At 34.4% G+C, this 25,281-nt stretch overlaps 1 protein-coding gene and 1 long non-coding RNA gene across 10 annotated transcripts in view; one reads left to right on the top strand and one right to left on the bottom strand.

Annotated features, from left to right (window-relative positions):
• Positions 1-25,281, bottom strand: part of LOC125053662 (tight junction protein ZO-1) — a 101,418-nt gene that overhangs the window by 73,328 nt on the left and 2,809 nt on the right. The window lies entirely within an intron of this gene.
• LOC125053667 lies at positions 11,718-14,412 on the top strand. The gene is made up of 2 exons (XR_007117606.1): positions 11,718-12,400; positions 13,023-14,412. It is a non-coding gene; the product is annotated as an uncharacterized LOC125053667 (long non-coding RNA).

Here is a 25,281-nt window from a genome sequence, read left to right as displayed (position 1 = left end):
ATGTCTGTGTAACTTTTTTACAAAATAAGAGATAGGACAGGATGTAAATATGCGGTCTTAAAACTTCACTTTAAATAGAAATACTGTAGCGACTACTACAGTAGGAAAGGATTTATAGTTCTCGATCAGAGCTTAGACTGGTCGGATCCTCCCTTTAGGTTGGAGCAACTGTTCACCATTCTCTCTCCACTACTCTAACTCAGGGTACAATAGAAACAACAAAGGTTTAGTGAAACAAGCTTCGTAGTTGATTCGTTAAAGAATACCTAGTCAAAGTCTGCAGGGCGATAGGCATATATTTAGACATTTCATCTCGCGTCCTTTGTTCGTGTTATTTTATCAATTCGCGATTCATTTAAATTGTATCATGTATAAATACAATTTTAACTTCAACATATTACGGTCACCACACATTATTATTTTATAAGCGTTTTCATAAAAGTTTCAAGTCGGTTGTGTTTCAGACATTTACAACATAAATTTATTTTTGTAGGTTATATTAAAAAAACCTTGTCAGTGTTAGTAACTTTTTCCTTACGTTATTATTCCTATAAAAATGCTGACAACGGGTGCAGTATGATGTTGCAATAAGTAAATCGCAGTTAACCTTGTAAAATGAGAACATATAACTCATATAATCATAGAGTACCTACATACAATTGCTCATACTTACATTTTTTGTAAGTGCAGTTAGTTTTTTTTTTTTAATAATATATTATGAACAAGTCCACTTATGAACAGAAAAGTTTTGAAACCCAAATCAAATCTTCACGTTCATAAGTGGACTTGTTTACTTATTGTACGAATAAAGTTATTTTGAGGTTGAATATTTTTCAGTTTAAATAATAATTGTAATTATTATTCAAATATGTAAAATAACTTATTTATATACATTAAAAGCGAAATCATCAAACATTTCATTGAAAATCATAATTTTGATCTTAACTACTGGGTAGGTACACGGTTGATTAAATCCAAGGGTTCTTATTGTGTATCCAATATTGATTTTTTAATTTGTTATTACTGGGAAACTAACAGTGTCGTTGCAATAAAAAGATTTGGGTAGATATATAAGGGAATCAAGCAGCCCTTTTTGTTGGAGATTTAATTACTCTTGCCGTCTTATGACTATGAAAACAATAACTAATGAAATGAGTAATTGCGTCATAAAAATGATTTTAATGCGAAAGTCTTTGTTTGTTGACATTTGATTTAAAATTTTGCAATATGTATTTTCCGTATTTGGCAAGTTGTTGTGGATCAAGGTTAAATGGTTCAAAAGGTTATCTTAAAATTATTTTAACAGTGTTTTACCGTACAGATGAAAAGAAAAGCACAGTTAAAAGAAACAAAACATAAATTTAAAATAATTTAACACCCTTAATTATAATCATACTATGAAAACATACATACAACGACCAACGACTAGTACTAGATAACGTAGTTATACATATATTAAAAGTCCTCTTTAAAGGTACATTTTAATTTAGTTCGCTAGTAAATTCGTTTGTTTGTATACTTATGGCTTGTTAACTCGTAAAGCAAAGTTTGATGGCCTTTCGTGGCTGCTAAATTTACAAATGCACTCGAAATGTAACCAATCTAAATGGTGCTTGCTTTAACTCAAAATTGAATATGTCAGATTATAAATAAAGAACGTTCCTGGGTATTGTTTTAACAGATTATAAAAGATTTGAATTTGTTCATAATTAAGTTAATTTCGCAAATGTTAAGATTATTCCCTTTTTGTTGATTTTCGATATAAAAGGACTGTATAAGACGTAATCTCCTACTAGAAGTACTATCTGCAGCCAACTTGCAACCTGTGGTCATACTAGATATAAAAACCTGAGATGAAAGATAAGACGGAAGCCGGACGACGGAATGGTGAGATATTATTCAGTACTCGTGAGCGATGTTTTAAACCGACATTAAATAGCTCACCCCAAGTCATAGCTATATGTTATTTTTATATAACTTTTGAACAAAGCTTACTTTTATGATATACTCGCGTAAATACAATAATGTTTCATTTGGCAGTACTAATTTCTATTTTTCCTTATGCCCAGATAGAGAATAAAAATATTATTATCAGTGGTTTTTTAATGTTATCAGAAAAGTTCAATATGAGGAAGCTGGGGTACATTGAATTTATGATTAAAATACTGCTCTAGATGAATTAAAAGAATTGCACATTCTGGGAAAAAATTTTTTTATTTAAAATTAATAGTTCAGCACTTATAGTTAAAGGATTGTTGTAAAATATAATGTGTGAGTGTATTTTTACTACTTATGTTCTTAAATTCAAGATAAAGTTTACATTTTAAAAGTGCACATTAAAAAATTATATGATTGAGATATGAAAACCCTTATTTTATCATGATGTGTAGTTTGTCCCTTACACTCTCAGCTCCCAATCAATATTGATAATAAATTCCCTTGTATTATTTCCAGTTATACTTAAGCCTTCGGTCAAGTAAGTTATTTCAACATGAATAACATTTTAATATATTTGATTACTCTCTTATTGGTAGAAATAAAATACTTTACTTGCGGCCCCATCACGGAGACTAATTTGAATAATTCGGAAATGGATGTGATCGTAAAAATTGTTGATGAACAAAACTTTACATCGGCGCTTAATGGCGATAATATACCAATTATCAATGTTAACTATGGAAACATAAGTGATATTATATCACAACAGAATGGAGTAACAATTATTGAGAATAATCTTCAGAATTCCTTCTTTCCGATGGTGAATAATGAAACTGTACAAAATGTTATCGTGGGTTCAGATTTTTTACAAACCGACGATCCTCTACTGGAAACATCAACTGGAGTGAGTAGTTCGATAAAATATGAAGATGGAGTACCTCAAGCCAGTTTTGAAGTTGGTTGTATTCAGGGTTACGCAAAAGCAGCTGATGGTTCGTGCCAAGAGGTTTTATATGACTAAATAAATATCACGTTTTACCCAGACATACTTAAACGATAACAAATGCGAAATTAGAAAAGATATATATATAAGAAATAATTAACAAGATTATCAGTATAAGTTTACACACGAAGAAAGGAAGTAATTTTTACAATGAGGACAGTGATTTTAATAATGTTAGTGGTAGCGGTACTGCGGGTAGAGAGTGGATTTTTAGAAGAAGTTTTATTAAAACCAATATATAAATTCCATAATATGACAGAGAGGATTCATAACGCTAAAGTGCAAGTAATATCAAACCTTGATAAAAAATTAGTAAGAGCTAGAAATCGTTTTACCAATTGGTTTCACGGACTTTTATCACCAAATGAAGAACAAGGCGGTATGGTAAATCATCCCGAGAAAATTGTGACCCAGAATCCAATTGCGTCTTCGAATGGGAATTGTCCAGAAGGTTCACCTGGAGCATTGAATGGCGCCTGTATACCAGATAATTATTGGCGATTTAATGCTGACATTGGAGATAATTAATAATTTTAATATGTTTTACATGTTAACCATAGAATGGTGGTACAGTATGTAACCTTATCAGCTTATCTACCTAATACAATTCGCGTACGTATTTAGTCTTTTCAAAATTTGAAATATAGGATTTAAAAACAAAGCTTATTTAAGGTCCGATAACTGACGGTAATGAGCCATAGGGCAATTGTTTCTTTCGTAAAATGTTCTGTATCATTCTGTGTTTATATATGTATGTGTAATCTTGAAGAGACATCGTTGTGCTATTTTTTAAATTCTTATACTTCTATTAATCATTCATTGTTGTAGTTTCTTTGTAGTCTTTTATGTCATTTTCTTTTTTTTGTGTTGTGTATCTTTTAACATTTGCAAATAAAATTAATTATACATAAATGGTTTTGCGTAAAATTATTTTGTTTAACATTATTATTTTATTACATTTTTTACAATTAAGTTGTAACATAAATAAATAATCTATAACCATATCTTTGTGGGTTTCAACCAAATGGCGAGATAAAAGTCAGAAAACCCAAGATTCGATAAAAAGAAATAATATCTAAATACTATATTAATTAAGCAACGTAAAAATAACATTCTTAGAATATAAAACTAAAAACCTTAAAAAATATAATATAATAACTAAAATATATTATTAAAAGGCAAGGTTCCAAAGATACTGGCAGCGTTCCACCTTTGAATAGCTAGACTAATTCTTTGTCCGGGGTAACTGCTCTTCGTAGTTCTTCTTATTTTTTTATTTATTACACTATTCTAGCTAACCGAATTTAAAATGCGTAAAAGATTTTGCTCGTGTATTTGCTGATGCACGCGGTATGGTCTGCTTCGACTAACAGTATTGGTAAGTGGTATTTTATTATACAGTATCACACATTTAAGTAAATAAACATTACAAGATTCAAACTATTTCTGGGGGCACGCCAAAGTCGAGTAAAAATGCGGCACGGCCGTACCATCCTTTTCTCGTAGCAGTTCAGGCGATATTTGCCCCCCTTTGTGGATAAAATTAGAAGACTGAATTTTGTCTGAATGGCCAAGTCAAAGTATTAGAACATAAAAGATTTTTTAAATATTAATATGATATCAGTATAAGATGTTCTTAGGTTAGCTAATTACGTAATAATGTAAAACAGAAGGTCCCTTAAGTAGGGACTGGATAAATTAACCTACGTGGTATTACATGGATTTCACAACTTTTTACGGTAGAAGAACTGAGTAGCGAGGGGCATAGTTAGATTTCCTTAGAAAAATAAGATTAATCGAACTTAAAAACAAGTTATTTATTTTATTAGGTAACTCAGGTACGTAGTAGATGATATACTACTAACAGCCATACATAGAGTCCATTTAATTATCTCCAATGACAGAACAATTATAATTATATACCTAAAGAACGGCGCAACACAGTTTCAATTTAGTTAGCAACTAACTTAAAAAAGGGGAAGTGTAACAAATCACATAGATGAAGTAGCTTCCAATTAAATCTAATATACTTATTTAAAATCTTTACGAAGTAAGTAAAGCATAAATGCTTTAACGTCGACTTCAACTAAAGCAGAAAAAGCATTATTATAATTATTAAGCCTTTATTGCTGACACCCAGTACAATATAATAACACTTATTTAATTAAGATAAAATAAAACTTAATCTAATACGTCACTTGACCCGTTTTAGGTAGTTAGCGTGTCTTGTGACACATAGGCCTCTTAGTAAAAATATCTAAATTTAATTATAGTATAACAAATAATTTTTTATAATGTTATAATATATATTATGTTTTAATAGTAAAATTATTTATGTAATTGTAACTGTTGTATTTTTGAGTAATGTGTTTGTGAAAATATATACCACGATAAGACCACAACATACATAATAAAACATGTATTCTTGTTATTGGTGATTCCTTACTTAGTCCATTGAAATGTTACAATTTGAGGGCCAAGGTTGTTATTCCTATAAAAAGATGACAACGGTTGCAGTATGCACGTTGCAATAAGTAAATCGCAGTTAACCTTGTAAAATGAGAACATATAATAATAACTCAGTAATAATCATACAGTACCTACATGTTACATTTGCTCATACTTACATGTATTGTAAATGCAGTTAGTTAGTTATTTATATGCATTAAAAGCGAAATCATCAAACATTTAATTGAAAATCATAATTTTGATCTTAACTGGCTACCGGTTGATTAAATCGAAGGGTTCTTATTGTGTATCTAATATTGATTTTTTAATTTGTTATTACAGGGAAACTAACAGTGTCGTTGCAATAAGAAGATTTGGGTAGATATATAAGGGAATTAAGCAGGCCTTTTTGTTGGAGATTTAATTACTCCAGCCGTCTTATGACTATTAAAACGATAACTAATGAAATGAGTAATTGCGTCATAAAAATGATTTTAATGCGAAAGTCTTTGTTTGCTGACATTTCTTTGTAATTTAAAATTTTGTGCTTAAAATTCTGCAATATTTTCCGTGGCAAGTTGTTGTGGATCAAGGTTAAATGGTTCAAAAAGTTATCTTATAGTCTAAGATCCCGCTGCAGGATTGGTGCGCTCATCGACTTTTTGTTTAAAACCAAATTTTTATGTTTATTTATAATTAAGAGAATTCACTAGGGTACCTATCAAGGGGTGCGCGTCGAGCTCTCGACCGAGGCGGACGTGTCGTTTGTGAAGCGCAGACGCTGTTATTGCTATGCGTTGACGTACCTACTTTTCGCGAGTATTCGATATTTCGATCGTCTTTGGTTTGAAGAAATCGTTTGTGTCTTGAAGAAGAGGAGAGTTTGTGTCTTGCGTTGATTAATTTCCGCATTCTTTTATTGGTTTTGGTATAATTGTTCAAGGTCATGCGTTGATTAATTTCCGCAGTCTTCGGATAATAGGTCTAAAGTATTCGTGGTTCTTAATCTTTGTGTCGTTGTGTGTGTGTCTGTTGTTTGTTTTCTATATATATATATTATTATTAATTTTTTTGTAATGATATCTTGGTTTGATAATTAGTGTTTTGGTTTTGTTCAAAATGGATGACTGTAGCTCGGAATCGAGCATATCTGGGGTGGCTAAGACCCGTAAACGGTCTTTCTTCAAGGAGCCTCTGGATGTCGGCTGTATATCTGCTTCTGATACTGAGACAGAACAATCGGTTTCAAGGAGGGAAACTGTTAAGAAAAAGCCGAGTTCTCATTCTATTGGTGTTGGAAAAGCCAGGAAAGCAATTAAGGAGGCTAAAGAAGAAGCGGCGGAAGTTGCCTTTGAGAGGCACTTACGGAGTAAGACTTTTCGCAAGGAAGCCGGAAAAAAGTCTCTGATTAAAGCGTCATATCTTCTCGATGAAGAGATCGAATCTCTGGGCGCAGTAGATATACGACAGAGAGCGGCGATAAGAACGGCTAAGCTTCTGGAGTTTGCTAAAAATCCAGGGAGTCTTACTGAACCTCATTCTGATGATCTGCAAAAGGCGGCAGAAGACTTGCAGGAGATAATTAAATGTCTAACGTCTCGTTCAGTGGCAGAGGAGACTCGCCGCCTGCAGGCGGATAACAAACGTCTGCGAAGCCATGTTGCTGATCTGGAAGGATCTTTAAAGGCACTGCGAAGGGAGTTCTCTGAAAGATCAGCTCTTCCTATTTCCGACGTTAACCCCTCACAAGACCCAAATTTTTTGAAGACTATAACAAATGAGATACAAGGTGAGGTCATGCGCTCGGTGGGTGCAATGATCGATGCCAAATTGGCGGGAATGGAGGATCGCTTATTACCAGCAAGTATTATTCGTCCGCCCCTTGCAGCTTCAAAAGAAAGAGAGCACGCGAGACCTGTGGGGTCTTCCATTAATGTGCTGCCTGATGCAGGTGCCTCTGATAATCCAATTCAGGTGCTTGAGGGTCTTTGCCCTACTCCAAGTTGCTCCCAGGAGCAGGATGGTGCCTGGACGTCAGTTGTTGCGCATCCTAAGCGTAAAAGTAAGATATTGTCTACTCCTGCGGAGATGGCAACTGTGCCAAGTGCGGTGTCGAAAGCACGAAAAAAAGCTAAACTTTCTGCACCGCGATCTGCTGCGGTTGTCATTAAATTGCAGCAGGAGGCCGCAGATAGAGGTGTAACGTATGCGGGTATATTAAAAAAGGCTAGGGACAATGTCGTATTAGCTGACTTAGGCGTGACTGAAGTCAGAATTAGAGAGACTGCAACAGGAGCCCGAATTATTGAGATACCCGGAACTCAAAGTGCAGAAAAGGCTAGCCAACTTGCTGAGAAACTCCGCAGCGTTCTTGCAGAAGAGGTTAGGGTGGATACGCCGGTGAAGCGAGCAGCTCTTCGAATTGGGGGCCTGGATGACTCTGTGTCTGTCCAAGAAGTCATTGCAGCAATAGCTGCAAAGGGTGAATGTGAGGTGGATTTAATAAAGGCGAGCACTCTTGTAAGGGGCCAGGGTGGAAACAATGTAGTTTTTGTACAATGCCCAGTCACTGCAGCTAAAAAAGTCACTGAAGGTCGTTTGCTTGTAGGTTGGAGTTCAGCTCACATTCAGGTGATAGAAGATGGCCCTCTACGATGCTACAAATGTCTAGGTTTGGGCCATATTAGTGTGAAATGCCCGTCAGATGTGGATCGTAGCACTTTATGTTTCCGATGTGGAAAGAATGGTCATCAATCTGCAACATGTACAGCGGCTGTAGCGCACTGTGCTGTCTGTGGCGATGCTGGTAAGCCAGCGGACCACATAATGAGGGGAAGAAAATGTAATCCTCCTGTTGTGAAGGCAAAGATGGCGCATTTGGGTAGAAGGATCAGCACTGTAAATCAGGCTCAGGCTCGGGAGGCTGATATTATGTCTCAATAATGGGTAGGGCACATATTAACTTTCTACAGGCGAATATAAATCACTGCGCTAGGGCACAGGACCTTCTCCTGCAGACTAGGGCTGAATGGGATATTGATATTACTGTTGTCTCGGAGCCATACTTTGTACCTTCACCATCTCATTGGTTAGAAGATTTAAGTGGCCTCGTCAGTATAATTGCTCGACCTGGTGGATATCCTCTTATTTTAAAGGATCGTGGAATAGGTTATGTTGTGGCTGAGTGGAACGGCCTCATAATAGTTGCTGTTTATTTTTCTCCAAACAGAGAACTATCGGAGTTTCTTACTTTTCTGGACAACTTATGTCTCCCAATTCAACGAGCACAATTGCCAGTGATAGTATTAGGCGACTTTAATGCCCGATCTCAAATATGGGGTGATAGCCTCACTAACGATAGAGGTAAAGCTGTAGAGGAATGGTATACAGAATTGGGACTTTTTCTGCTTAATAGAGGGAACGTTCCAACCTGTGTGCGGGCGCAAGGGCAATCCTTGGTGGATCTAACATTTTCTTCACCAAGTTTAGCCTCCTCGGTGCAAAATTGGAAAGTTGCGGAAGATATTGAGACTCTGTCAGACCATCGCTATATTAGGTTCAATATTTTTCAATCCCAGAGACGGTATGAAGTGGGTGTTAATAGACAGGCATTCCCACGCTGGGTTCTCAGCAGTCTAAATAAGGATCTAGCAGAAGAGGCGGCTATTGTACAAGCCTGGTGTGCACCCGCTATTTGGCCTACAGACGTTAATGAAGCAGCTAGTCGTCTTCGTCATGCGGCAAAAGCAATATCAAACGCTTCCATGTCAAAATGGAGGCGCCAGCCACCACGTAAAATGGTTCATTGGTGGAACGAGGATATTGCTTATTTACGTGAAATGTGCAACAGTGCTAGAAGAGCATATCTTCGCAATCGCCGTAGACATCAGCGTGATGCTGCTCAAGAACAACGACTTCACTCTCAATTTGTAGAACATAAGAAGGCCCTACAACTGGCTATTAGTCAGGCTAAGGATAAGGCACATAGTGAGTTTCTCGAAAGTCTCAATCAGGACCCATGGGGGCGCCCATACCGTCTTGTACGAAATAAATTGCAGGCAGGAGGTCCTTCACTAACTGAGACACTCCGGTCAGACTTTGTCGCCAGAATTGTATCTGAACTATTTCCCGCTGACCCCAACATTGTTCCTCCACGGATGACATCTGATATAAGACCAGAAATAGAAGGCGAGATTCCCTTGGTTAGTGATGTGGAATTTGCAAACGTAGTGGATCGTCTAAAAAAGCGTAGGAGAGCCCCAGGTCCAGACGGTATACACGGCCATGTATTGGCAATTGCTGTTGAATATCTAGAGGGTGAAATGCGGGAATCATTTAATCTTTGTTTTCTTACTGGACAATTTCCGCAAGTATGGAAGGAGGGTCGTCTATGTTTATTGCGCAAGCCCGGTCGTCCGCAAGACACTTCATCAGCATACCGCCCAATAGTTTTACTTAATGAGGTGGGTAAGCTTTTAGAAAGGATAATAGTTTGGCGCTTAAGTCAACATATATCTGTTGTTGGTCCAGATTTAGCAGACGCTCAGTACGGATTTAGAGTTGGGCGATCAACATTAGAAGCGATTGGCGCCTTGAAACATTTTACTATGGAGGCTGTCCGTAGTGGAGGTAAGGCCTTGGCAGTTTCCTTGGATATTTCTAATGCTTTCAATAGCTTGCCGTTTACAGTGATAATGGAGGCTCTCCGTTTCCACGGTGTGCCCTTATATCTTCAGAATCTTGTCAGAAGTTATTTAGAAGATCGTAAGATTCTGTATGTAAATGACTCAGGAGAGCTGGTTCGGTGGCCAATGAAGTGCGGGGTTCCTCAGGGCTCGGTACTGGGCCCCCTTTTATGGAACATTGGATACGATTGGGTGCTTAGGGGTACATTGCTACCTAAGTTAAAAATGTTTTGCTATGCAGATGATACCCTTATTGTAGCGCAAGGAAGAGACTTCCAAGAAGTGGTACGTCTAGTAGAAGTTGGGACCTCTTTAGTAGTTGATAGGATTGGCCTACTAGGACTCAAGGTTGCTCTTGAAAAGACTAGTGCGCTCTTGTTTCACGGGCCAAGAGGTGGCCCGCCTTCTAGGGCATCAATTATTGTTAATGAAGTTAGAGTGTCTGTTGGTCGTAATATGAAGTACTTAGGGCTCATTCTTGATGGTAGGTGGAAGTTTGAGGATCATTTTAAAACCCTTGGTTCGAGACTAGTTGGTGCAGCAGGGGCACTAAGTCGTCTGCTTCCAAATATAGGTGGACCTGACGAACGGTGTCGGAGGCTTTACTGTGGGGTCATTCGAAGTATGGCACTTTACGGAGCCCCAGTGTGGCAAGACTCGCTCACTGTAACCAATAAAATCCTTCTACGGAGGCCGCAAAGGGTTGTGGCAAGAAGAATAGTCCGTTGTTACCGAACGGTGTCTTTTACCGCTTGTTGTATATTGGCTGGCACTCCACCTTGGGAGTTAGAGGCTGAGGCTCTCACTTTAGTATACAATCACCGGATGGAGTTGAGGGCTGCAGGTATTTACCCTGGTGTTGAGGAAGTCGAGAATTTAAGACGTTTGGCGCGATCAGCTACTATGCAAAAATGGTACCAAGACTTAGCTAACCCAGCAGCGGGGCATAGAACGGTGGAAGCTATTCGTCCAGTACTTAGTGACTGGGCAAATAGAAAAAGTGGTGCCCTTACCTTTCGTCTTGTGCAGGTGTTGACAGGACATGGATGTTTTGGGCGATACCTGCATGACATCGTGCGGCGGGAACCAACACCGAGCTGCTTGCAGTGTGGCGCAAATGATGATACTGCACAGCATACGTTGGAGGATTGTCTGCAGTGGTCTCAGTTACGACATAATCTTAGTTCTGTGGTGGGTAATAACCTTGCTTTGCCTTGTGTTGTACAAAAAATGGTTGGCAGTGACGAGGTATGGAATGCAGTGGTATCCTTCTGTGAGCATGTCATGCTACAGAAGGAGACAGCAGAACGAGAGAGGGAGCGCTTTAGAACGAATCCTAGGGGTAGAAGACGGGGAGTAAATAGGAGAAGATATGCCCATCTCCTACCTCCTATGTAGTGTATACTGCACCAGAGGTTTTTGAGTGAAACATGCCGTTGAGGTCCCGGTAGAATGCGACAGCGACCCCGGAGCCTCTGTAACGCGGCTTTGTCGGAACTACTCGAGGTGGTTTTAGTGGGTATTGCCACCCAGTCTCTGAATAGCAGAGATTTTGGCGTGGGTCGAGTCCCACATACCCCTGTTCAGGGGATGCGCAAATGCATTTCCACCTCGGATATCAAAAAAAAAAAAAAAAAGGGTACCTATCAAAATTTGGCCGCCATTATTTTTTGGTAAAAAACAACAGATGCAGCATTTTTATTCTAACATAAAAACCACGCTTAACAGGGTCTTACTGTACAGATGAAAAGAAAAGCACAGTTACAACAAACAAAACATAAATTTAAAATAATTTAACACCCTTAATTATAATCACACTATGAAATGTTTTATCCTCATAATTTATCATTAATTTTACGACCAACGACTAGTACTAGATAACGTAGTTATATATTAAAAGTACTCTTGAAAGGTACATTTTAATTTAGTTCGCTAGTAAATTCGTTTGTTTGTATACTTGTGGCTTGTTAACTCGTAAAGCAAAGTTTGATGACCTTTCGTGGCTGCTAAATTTACAAATGCACTCGAAATGTAACCAATCTAAATGGTGCTTGCTTCAACTCAAAAGTTGAATATGTCGGATTATAAATGAAGAACGTTCCTGCGTATTGCTTTAACAGATTATAAAAGATTTGAATTTGTTCATAATTAAGTAAACTTCGCAAATGTTAAGATTATTCCATTTTTGTTGATCATCGATATAAAAGGACTGTATAAGACGTAATCTCCTACTAGAAGTACTATCTGCAGCCAACTTGCAACCTGTGGTCATACTAGATATAAAAACCTGAGATGAAAGATAAGACGGAAGGCGGACGACGGAATGGTGAGATATTATTTAGTACTCGTGAGCGATGCTTTAAACCGACATTAAATAGCTCACCCAAAGTATTAGCTGTATGTTTTGATTTTATATAACTTTTGAATAAAGCGTAATTTTATGTTATACTCGCTTAAATACAATAATGTTTCATTTGGAGGTTTTTCAATTTTTATCAATTGATTAAATGTTTTTGAAACGGTTTAATACTAATTGCAAGATCAATAAGAATTATACCAATATAGACAATAATAATATTATTATCAGTGGTAATTAAATGTTATCAGAGAAGTTCAGTATGAGGAAGCTGGGGTACATTGGATTTATGATTTAAAATACTGTTCTAGATGAATAAAAAGATTTGCACATTCTGGGAATTATTGTTTTCATTTTAAATTAATAGTTCAGCAGTTATAGTTAAAGGATTGTTGTAATATATAATATGCGAGTGTATTATTACTACTTATATTTTTAAATTCATGGTAAAGTTTAGATTTTAAAAGTGCACCATATTAAAAATATATAATTGAAATATCAAAACCCTTCTTTAATCATGATGTGTAGATTGTCCCTTACACTCTCAGCTTCCAATAAATATTGATAAAAAATTCCCTTGTATTTTTTCCAGTTATATTTTAGCCTTCGGTCAAGTAAGTTATTTCAACATGAATAACATTTTAATATATTTGATTACTTTATTATTGGTAGAAATAAAATACTTTACTTGTGGCCCCATCAAGGAGACTACTTTGCATAATTCGGGAATGGATGTGATTGTAAAGATTGTTGATGAACAAAACCTTACATCGGCGCTTAATGGCGATAATATACCAATTTTCAATGTTAACTTTGGAAACACAAGTGATGATAATATATCACAAGAGAATGGAGTAACAATTGAGAACAATCTTCAGAATTCCTTCTTTCCGATGCTAAATAATGAAACTGTACAAAATGTTATAGTGGGTTCAGATTTTTTACAAACCGACGATCCTTTACTGGAAACATCAACTGAAGTGAATAGTTCGATAAAATATGAAGATGGAGTACCTAGAGCCAGTTTTGAAGTTGGTTGTATTCAGGGTTACGCAAAAGCAGCTGATGGTTCGTGCCAAGAGGTTTTATATGACTAAATACATATCACTATTAACCCAGATATACTTAAACGATAACAAATACGAAATAATTAACAAGATTATCAGTATAAGTTTACACACGAAGAAAGGAAGTAATGTTTACAATGAGGACAGTGATTTTAGTATTGTTATTTGTAGCGGTACTGCGAGTAGAGAGTGGATTTTTAGAAGATTTTTTATCAAAACCAATCAATAAATTCTATAATATGACAGAGAAGATTCATAAAGCTAAATTAGATGCAATATCAAGACTTGACGAAAAATTAGGAAGAGCCACAAGTCATATAACCAATTATTTTGACGGACATTCAAACACAATCAAAGACAAAAAGGAAGAACAGGGCGGTGATGTAAATAATTCCGAGAAAATTGTGATGGAGGATCCAGTTCCGTCTTTGGATGTAAACTGTCCAGAAGGTTCACCTGGAGCATTGAATGGGTCCTGTTTACCAGACGTTTATGTGCGGTTTAATGATGACATTGGAGATAAAGAATAAGTTTAATATGTTTTACATGTTAACCATAGAATGTTGGGACAGTATGTAACCTTATCAGCTTATCTACCTAATAAAATTCGCGTACGTATTTAGTCTTTTCAAAATTTAAAATATAGGATTTAAAAACAAAGCTTATTTAAGGTCCGATAACTCACGGTAATGAGCCATAGGGCAATTGTTTCATTCGTAAAATGTTCTGTATCATTCTGTGTTTATATATAATATGTATGTGTAATCTTGAAGACACATATGTGTGCTATTTTTTAAATTCCTATACTTCTATTAATCATTCATTGTTGTAGTTTCTGTGTATTATTTTATCTCATTTTCTTTTTTTGTGTTGTGTAACTATTAATATTTGCAAATAAAATTAATTATACATAAATGTTTCTGCGTAAAATTATTTTAAAGTTGTTACATAAATAAAGAATCTATAACCGTATCTTTGTGGGTGTTACCCAAATGGCGAGATAATAGTTTCGGAAAACCTAAGATTCGATAACAAGAAATATATATATATATATATCTATATATATATAATATCTAAATACTATATTAATTAAGCAACGTAAAAATAACATTCTTAAAATCTAAAACTAAAAACCTTAAAAAATATAATAAAATAACTAAAACATATTATTAAAAGGCTAAGTTAAAGGCAGATACTGGCAGCGTTCCCCCTTTTAATAGCTAGACTAATTCTTTGTCTGAGGTAGCTGCCGCCAGCTCTTCGTAGTTCTTCTTATTTTTTTATTCATTACGCTATTCTAGCTAACCTTATTTATAAATGCGTTAAAGATTTTGTTCATGTGTTTGCTAATCCACGCGGTATGGTCTGCTTCGACTAACAGTATTGGTAAGTGGTATTTTATTATGTATCACACATTTAACAAATTTTACTAAATAGAAACCTATTCTGGGGGCACGCCAAAGTCGAGCAAAAAAGCGGCACGGCCGTACCATCCTTTTCTCGTAGCTGTTCAGGCGATTTTTGTCCCCCTTTGTGGATAAAATTAGAATACTGAATTTTGTCTGAATCGCCATGCAGGCAATGTATTAAAAGTTAAAACATAAAAGATTATTAATATTGATATGATATCAGTATAAGATGTTGTTAGGTTAGCTAATTACGTAATAATGTAAAACAGACGATCGCTTAGGGACTGGATAAATTAACCTACGTGGTATTACATGGATTTCACAACTTTTTACGGTAGAAGAACTGAGTAGCGAGGGGCTTAGTTAGATTTCCTTAGAAAAATAAGATTAATTGAACTTAAAAACAAGTTATTTATTTTATTAGGTAACCCAGGTACGTAGTAGATGATATACTACTAACAGCTACACATAGAGTCCATTAAATCATCTCCAATGACAGAACAATTATAATCATATACCTAAAGAACGGCGCAACACAGTTTCAATTTAGTTAGCAACTAACTGAAAAAAGGGGAAGTGTAACAAATGAAGTACATAGATGAAGTAGCTTCCAATTAAATCTAATATACTTATTTTAAATCTTTACTAAGTAAGTAAAGCATAAACGCATTAACAAAGACTTCAACTAAAGCAGAAAATGGCAAATAAAGTATTATCCCTAAAATGAATTCGATACGATCTCATGGCTTGTACAGCGATACCAATTTTCCTAATGGGAAGTTCTCAATTTTTTAATTAACATTTAAATTCAGAGTATTTGCATCTGATTCAAATGCTGGGAGATAACAAGTTTAGGTATGCAATCTGTCTGACTTGCTAATTCAATTAGGTTGATTCCAGCAGAGGTGACCTAATTACATCATCGCCAAATTAGTAAAGGCATAATTTTGAATCTACTAGTGTTACCCGACAACGGATTGGTCGTGAGATTTAAAGGATTTCCCTTTTTTTCTTCTTTATTGCCTTTATAGCGTGTGCGAGTATTTCGACCATAAGTTAGACAACAATTATAAATTATTTAACTTATTATTATGACGTAATGTTAATGTTCTTACACAACTTCACAATGAAAATTTATATTTTTATTTTTTGCGGGTTTTTATAATTAATCGAACTAAATGTACCACTTTCTTTGCAAATAAACGATTGATTATTAATATTACGCTTATTGTTGTACGGTATTGCATTACGATTTTATATTGTAGACAAATGTAATAAGTTTTTAAATTAGATTTCTTAAATCAAGAATGACGCATCTCGCATAAGGAAAATAAGTTAGTAAACTTATATAGACAATGTTATCAGAACGGACTTAAAAAGTGGTGATCGCGATCATTTGTTTTTTCTAATAGGCAAATAGGTAAGTTCTAATCCGCCTTCTACATGACATACGCCGCCGACTTTTTTGGCTCTAAGAGATGCCACACCGGCTTCCTCACGGGGTTCCACTTCATCATACTAGCGAGGGTTAAATGGGTACATAGACAGAAAGTCCATTGGTGCTTTGCCGGGGTTCGAACCTACAACCTCAAGGATGAGAGTCGCAAGCTAGAGCCAATACAGCACGAATGGAAAAGGACCAACGTTAAAAAGTAAGGTTTACCGAATTATTTATATGTGTATGGTTATTTATACCGAAATGATAATGACATTGTACTGAAAACATTTGTCATAGACCTCTAAAACATGTTTATTTTTCCTATCAAGTACAGTATGAATTTGACTTCATTCAATAAATCAATTAGAACAATCAAGTGCAGTTGACATTCATAACCGCTCATTGACCAATCTATGAATGAATTTTATGGAATAAGCTTTATATACAATGTACCTTTTACCTTATTATTAGTACCCAAATACTAATAATACATACATATAGGGGAAGGTCGGGACCCTTCGTACGGTTTTCACATTTTATTTTTTTATTTTTCCATGAATCAATCACCTGATAGCTTAAATTTATAGTCTAACTATCTGAGATTCATATAAAAAAATGACAAATGATTTCATCTGATGGTTCAACCATAGTTATGATTTATACTAAATCTGGAAAACGTGCGAATCTGCCCCATCAACGGGGCACGTTCGTACAGTATTGGGGGTACCTTCGTACGCTGTGGGCTAGTTCCGTACTTGCGATTAAAACGACGTCTCGTTTTTCCTGGCCGTCGTCGTCATTTTGTTTGATTTATTACTTCTTACAACATGCGGATAGGGCCAAAATGTCTCTGGTGTCGAAACTGACTTCGAAGGAACTACTATTTGATGGATTGGTAAATTATTCAAACTAGTATGTAGAAAGTCAAAAACTTAATTTGTTTGAAAATGACAGTTCGTGTCGACAAATTTTCATACAAATTTAGTTGTACAATTCGTTCAAATGTGCCCCATCTAGTGCTGTCCGAAAGTACCCCACTAACTGAATAACAACAAAATATAACTTATTTTAATATTAATAGGAAAACGTCATAAATTAAGTATTGGAGACGTATCTTAAGTATAGTTGCTAGTTACTGATAGAATACTCTACACGAAACCTTATTTTATCTACGGTAACAAGAGACAAAAACATTGATCAAAAAATTACTTACCGAGCGCGAAAACACGGTTATGCCTGTAACTTCACTCTCATCGGTGCGAATTTCGCGAAACTTCGTTGATGTATAGTTGGTACCTAGACTCATGCACACATACAAAAACAAGACTGTACTTTGTTTCGTTCAAATTTTATTTTGACTGTATGAATGTGCCCCGCGTACGAAGGGTAACGATCTTCCCCTATAATATGTAATAAATACTAATTTTCTACCCAAATTTTAGAACTACTCGCATACTAATGAATTTATTATTATCATTCATTAAATCATAAATTCAACTTGATACAACAGGAACAAGACGCCTAAAGAGGAATAAACCTTTTGATTTACTAAAACTAGTGTAGTGAATGATGCAAGTGCGGTATCTCGGACACACGAACATAGATCAAAATATTATAGAACATTAAGAATATTAATGAACATTACCTTAGTATAAACTATTAATTGTAGAAAATTAAGTTAACATAATATTACTAATTAGCCATAATTATTGTATAGGCTAGATTTTAATTCATTAAAGTCGGACTCTATTGTGAACTTTATGTAAAAAATATATAATCATGAGCACAATTATAAACAAAGAACGTGTAACAATATAGATGATGTCACGATGTGGGCTGATCGAAATATGCATAGGTTGAGGCAATTTAAAAATAATAAAGTACATTGATTGAGAATTTGATTAAATATTTAAATGGATTTTGAAGTTCAAGTCGTCACGTATCATGCCTACAATCTGCCCACGTGCCAAAAAAAACATACATATATTTGATTACCTAATGGTAAAACATAGTTAAGAATTTAAAAATAACTAAATTTTAATTAGTTAATATGGTTTTATGAAACCTTCATGACTTTAATATATAAAAATAAAAATAAAATTTTACACGAGTTTGTAAAAATATAAAATGAATATGTATAGTAATAACTAATTATGGAATTACATCACACGATATTGCCAGAGATGATTCACATTCCGTAGACATTATATGACAAAGACAATTCCATGACAGATTCCTTCAAGGTTATATAAAAAGCATCGATAGTAGAGTTAGAAGATTCCCATGGCAGATTCACACGCGGCGTTATGGTCTATGAACACGGAGAATCACCGCAGGGTTTGATGGCCTTTGACCCTTGGCCAAGACAAGGTTCTGATTTAAATAAGTAATATACATTTAATTGTATGCATAAATATATTTCTTTATCGGACTGTCGGGCGAAACGAAACAACTGACGTAAGTTTTAATAAACTAAAGGGTCAAAGTACATTATGCTTGCAAGTATATAAGATTTTCAAGTTTTTACCAAACGAGCATAGTAATAAAGAAATGCATAGATAACACCTAACCACGCTGAACTCAAGGGTATATATGCTTATATATATAGATTAAAACAGAGTAAAATATGTAAAACAAACGGGGGAGCATCAGTCGCGACGCGTTTTTTGTTACTAATCTTGATAACGCGTGGCAAAGGGAGGATTTTGTAATCCTGACAATTTTTTTAATACATGCTGAAAATCGCTGTTTTCATTTTGATACATTTCTCTATAGGAGTGAAAAAGATGTTGTAAAATATAAATGATAAGTACTATCCTAATTCTTGGGAAACGAAAGTAATCAATAATTTTAACCTGTTTATTACTGTTATGGTGATTTTTTTAATAAAAGATTTTATTTCTACTAAGCTTTGAAGATCCCTCTGCGGCGTAAGTCTCCCATAAAGCATCCTATCTCTTGCTAGCCTATCAATACTGGATCACATCTCTGAGCAAATATATATCTCCATTGCCTCTGTGGTATTCATTGTTTACGCGTGTGATTTATTGGGCTCAATTCCTTACGATTTTCACATCTGTCGGTTCAACCTGCACACATGTCCTACCCATTTTCATTTCAGTTGCCTAGCGAACTTCTTTGTCTTTAATTTAGATGCATTTTCCTAGTTTTGTTTCGAACATTAAGAGATATTTTTATCCTGGCATACTTCTTAAACCAATTAAAGGATTTTTAAAATAAACAATATTCCGCCATACTTATTGAGTTTTTAAATTCCGTTCGGAAGACAGTTGTTCATATACATTTTTTGATCCTATGGAGCTTACTTTTTGAGAATTACTTATACCTATACTTGATGTAAGCACAAAACGGAAAAATACCTCTATAATACTGTTTAACTTAATTAAATTATAACCGTATAATCTAAAATATTTGACCTATAAAACCGCATTAATTTTCACTTGCATAATGAAACTCAAAATTGCAGTGTGTGTAACAAAAGATGTTTACAATCACCTGCCTATAATTTTATGAATTCTGCAAATGCAGCTGCCTTGCCATTTCGGGTTAATTAAATATGACATTTCGAAAGAACTTACGGACAGAAAACTTTCCCGAGAAAATATTTTTTCTTCATATTATTACAAAAATAGTTTCTGCTTTAAGAAAAGCTCTGTGATAAAGAATTTATTTTGTTTTTTGAAAGTTAAAAAAAACCAATCTAACACGAAAAACTTCATAAAAATCGGTCCAGCCATGCCAGAAAAAGTTTACACGCAAAAAGATTTATATTTATAATAAAGACTATCTCGATTTATATCTTTAAAATGATGCATTATATTTCGTTATTTTTTAATATAATAAGTTACTAATATACTTAGCGATAAATCATTGTAAGTACTCTCGACTTCTGACCATAAAAATAAATTCATATGAATTTATCATAAACTACCAAAAAAATAATCATATATCAAAATTTTTATTTTACATTAATAAAATAATAAAAAAGAAAGGCATAGTTATATTACGTATACTCTATGGTTGTTATATAAAATTTCGCGTGATATTTGACGCTCTATAACCGGAAGGTTCCTGACACAATACACATAAAACTAGTCGGCTTTAGTAAAGATTAGTTTGTGATTATGCACGCTTCGAGCATCACGAGATTGTTTTTGCTCATTACATCCATCATCCAACATCCGTGATATGAAAGCACATCCTATCGCTATATCATACGACATGTTTTCAATCCTTGAAAATGTAATTGAAGATCACGGAAGGCATTGAAAGGGTGAACCGTTTCTTCTAATTACACGTCTTACTATGCAATGAGGTGTATAGTGACATTTTAATCAATTTTAGGATCTTAAACTAAACTGCATTACTGTAGCGAGGTTATGTCTTGGACGTCTTACCTAAATTGGTATGTTTATCGTTGTTTATCGATTAACTCTTTCGGCAAAATCAGAGAAATTTGTATGAAAATGGTCACGTAACAAAGCGCGATCTAGTGTCATTACCATACCAGATTCGTTTAGAGTCATTGAGACATGCCAGTCGATAAGTGATTTTGTCTCAATTCGAAGTACACTTTAGGTCGTAATTAGGTTGCAATAAAGCCGAATAATAATGTCCGATAAAGAGCCGTCTGTTCTTTTAGAATATATCTAGTATCCGCTAATATGTAGTTACAAACGCTCCAAGAGTATAACCACATTCGCAGATTTCTGGAAGGATTGACATTGAAGATAGAAGATGAAGTTTTTCATCTGTAAATAGTATTTGTTTACAAAATAATTGACCATGCTCTTGGCGGTTTAGGGTGATATTAGTTAGAAAGATCTTCCATACGAAAACTGGGATTCCTCTACGACATACATGCTATATTATTATGATTGTTGTTTCTTTCTTGCTATGGGCCTAATATTGAATATTACAGAATTGCTGTCGTGCGTCGCTATTGCGAACCACTTGCCTGGTAATTGCGTCTAGTGCTCAGTAAATATTTAAACGTTCTAGTAATTGGTAGGAATCATGCAATTGAGATAATAATACTTTGCTGTAAGCTAAAGGGGTTTGAGCGCTACTCAAGAACTGCATTTTACATTTTTTTACAAAACTGCACTGTGTACGCGTAAAACTAAAACATGTTTACTGTTAAAATCTATTCTAAATAAAATTCTTTCCTATATGAAAAAGGCTATAAATGAATATTTAGAAGAGGAATATGCTTGGAAAATCGCATCTTACGTTCTGGATGACATCTCTACCTGGCACCGTAGTACCAAATGATTGACAAGATACCATTTGATGTTTTATTTTCTTTTGCTTTGTTTAAATTGCAGTTACATAAAGTCATTTTTATTTTAAGTATTTGTAAAGCAATAGCTAATTGTGACAATATTATAAATTGTCATTTGGAGTATATGGAATTATATTAAATAAACACGTTTTAATTTGGTAAGTCCAAAAGGAGTATTGCCCTCATAGTTTTAGCGTGCAATGCTCATCCCTGAGGTCGTAGATTCGATCCCAGACTGATTGACCATTGAGATTTGTGTCTATGTGCGCATTCAAAACTAGCTCCTACGACGAAGAAAACCATCGTGAGGAAACCGGCATACCTTAGACACAAAAAGTCGACGGCGTCTGTTAAGCACAGAAAGTTGCCTTCTTGTCTATAAAAATAAATGATCACGTAACAGATAGAGAAATCTTAAGCCCAGATATAGAAGTGCCACTGGTTTTTTAATTATATAAAAAAAAATAACAGGTGTTTTTAAACTGTCGCACTAACTATTATGATTATTTGGTAGAATTACAATCTAAACTAAAACTATCTTTACGGTTGTTGCGATCTATTTCACGAAAGTAAAAGTAAGTAAACGAGTATTACTAACATTGTGCACAAAATAATTACCGTGGAATAAAGACAATAATGTTTTTTTAGAATAAAATGTTTTGGAAAATATCTGAAAAAATTACATTTGCAGTACAAAGGAAGTCAAAAATGAAAAAAAAACCCATTAAAACAGTCGTAATAATGCTTTACGACTATGTTCCCCGGGGCAAGCGACTTTAGCCTTAAAAAAGTGTAAGAATATAAATATAAAATAGCTTCTTCACAGATTTAAATATGAACAGATATATATACATTTTATTGGAATAAATTCAAGTTATCTAGTAACATAAAATTCTATTTAATGTAAATCAAATTAATGTTAAATAATGTATTATATTCTTAATGGCAGTTGCTAGTTAGATAAGTTTTAATACAGTTTATACAACGGGCAGTGTTTGTATGCAATGTTGGTAATAACTAGCATTTTTTAATCACAGTTTTCTAACTAAATATATTATCTATACCTATAGGAGGAAATATCTAGGGGTGAGATCTATAGTGCGCACTTGGACTTTGCTCAGACTTTACTTACGAAAAACACTAAGGTTAAACTATGATTTAGTATATTTATAGACATTTTAACGGTGAGATTAAGCTAAGCTCAAGCTAAGACAGAAATTGATGTTTCATTTCATGCAATACCTTCTTTATTATCCTGTAAAAAAGTAAAGAATGGTTATAGTTAAGTCTGAGCAAAGTCTAAGTGCGCTCTATAGATCTCACCCTAGGAGACTTCTAGAAACCTTTAAAGTTTTGTTTGTTAGAATAAGCATCACACCTTTGTGTCACATTTGCTAGTTCAGCTTGCACCGACGTCGACGAACCTGAAGTAATTACTTAGATAATAATAAGTAAGAATTCTTATTTTACTTGAAACGGGTAATCTTTTCATACTACCTACGAGATATTGAACGCTCAGACATGATTTTGTATTTATTTTAACTTATAGCTTGAAACGAGTTCTAGTTATATCAATACGTTCCTAAAACTAATGTTTGGAATCCTAAATCGGTATGGACTGGACGCTTGTAGAATACAGTAAACTGTGGCAACTGAGTGGCGTGAATGCAAATTAAATGATGCAATGGTTTAAGTATCTAAAACAGTGTTTTCATTCACAACAGGATTCATTAACGGCCAACGGATATAAGGGAATTGAAATTTAAAACGTTAATAGCCTTTCTATGAGGCAATTTTCATACCTAATCAGAAACTTGATTGATGTATTTCAATATATAGAAGTTGTAACAATAATATTAATAAAGCAGTTCTCTGCGTTGGATATAACGCGTACGGGGAAAAAAAATTGCTATTTTTTGCAAAGCACGATATTCTCGTACTTGTCAATAATAAAAAAAATACGTTTAGAATGCTTCAATGCTAATGTTAGTTTGTCTCACTAAAACTCTAGAATCGGTGGACCGATTTGGCTAATTATGATCTCTGAAATATTTGTGGGAGTTCAAGGAAAGTTCAAACGTAGAGAAACAAATTATAAGTAAATAAAATTACTAAAAACGAATTTTCCAAAAAAAGGAAAACTTAAAACTAAACTAGCCGGGAAATATTTGTCTTTTGTCTTTTTAGAAATAATTTTTTTTACTTGGTTGTCATAATACATATTAATAATAAATACATATTAATTATACTTTGACAGACACAAATTTTATAGATACGAATTGAATCACGTACCTAATTTTGTATTAATTTTCAAATCCATGTAAATCTTTTTTCCACTTTTAAAAATATAGTAGTATGTTATTTTCTTCATACTTTCACTATTATAAAATATTGACTGCAATAACACATTTGCTGAAATAGTTCACTTCCCGCGTCTATTTCACTTAGCTTTTTAAGTCACGTACATTTTTAAAGTCGCTTAATTGCGCATAATTTACAAGTGGTTAAATCACGAACATCTGTGGTACGTGGTGGCTCAAATTACTTGTCCTTGACAACGAGTGAGTCAAATCGACATACAGTTTGCCAAATTGTAAAGGCACTAGCTGATTTGAAAGTTGTAACGGTACAGGCACTTAAACGCAGTGAAAATACCGCTTAGCTTTTGTTGACAACTTTTTAGTCTATACAAGATTCTTGATAGGTGGAAAAGTGATTATACTAGATATTTTTGTAATGAAACTTCTTTAGGCGCATGAGGGTAAAATTTTTACGGAACTTCACGAAGATGTGCAGCGTTTTTGTCGAAGAAACGGGAGAGAGCGATTGAGAGAGAGTGAGAAGGGTGAATTACCTTATAGAAATTATGTTTTTAAAATTTCGTAAAGAGAATTTATGTAATATGTATTTTATTTTATGCAAAATAATTGATTGAAATCTCAAATGACGAATTGTAAATTAAAATGCCACGTGTTTTTATTATCGAAGAAATAAATTAAAAAAAACTTCTTACACACACTTTTAATATTTTAATGACAATTAAATTAATTAAATTCCTAACATATCTTAATTTTTCCCTTCCTCTAAGTCTCGGAAGTCAAAATTTTTAGATTTGTATAAATATGAACAAGACTTAAAAATTCGTTTGCCAAAGAATACACCTGACATTGTGTACTTTGTACGCACGCAACTTTTTTTATTAATGTGTTTGTCAAGATTGGACAGCCAGCGCTATTATTCGTTGAACGTTGAGGGTTGCGGTTATACCTATGCTTTAGACCAGTGGCTTAGACTTCCGTTGCTAGGCAATAGACAATAAGGCTATGTCACGGATTTATACGACCAGGGGCTATTATTCTTAGGCCTAGGCTAAAACCTCTCTTAGGCTAAATTATTAGATATTTAGTTAAAATCATACATTTCTATTGTTATTTTTATTATCATTGGAACGCTAGCATAGGGAATTATTAAAAAAATATGCTTTTACATGATTGAAATGAGTAATATAATCTAAGCAATTTCAATTGAAAAATTGAAAACGTTTAATACAGTCAATAGTTTATTTGTCGTGGAAGTCAATCGCCCAATTGAGACAAATCGAATTTAAATAGATACATTATAGTAGTCTATGT

Source organism: Pieris napi, chromosome 11, assembly GCF_905475465.1.
Source record: "Pieris napi chromosome 11, ilPieNapi1.2, whole genome shotgun sequence".
NCBI classification, from domain to species: domain Eukaryota; kingdom Metazoa; phylum Arthropoda; class Insecta; order Lepidoptera; family Pieridae; genus Pieris; species Pieris napi.
This window is presented reverse-complemented; position numbering and strand designations above follow the sequence as displayed.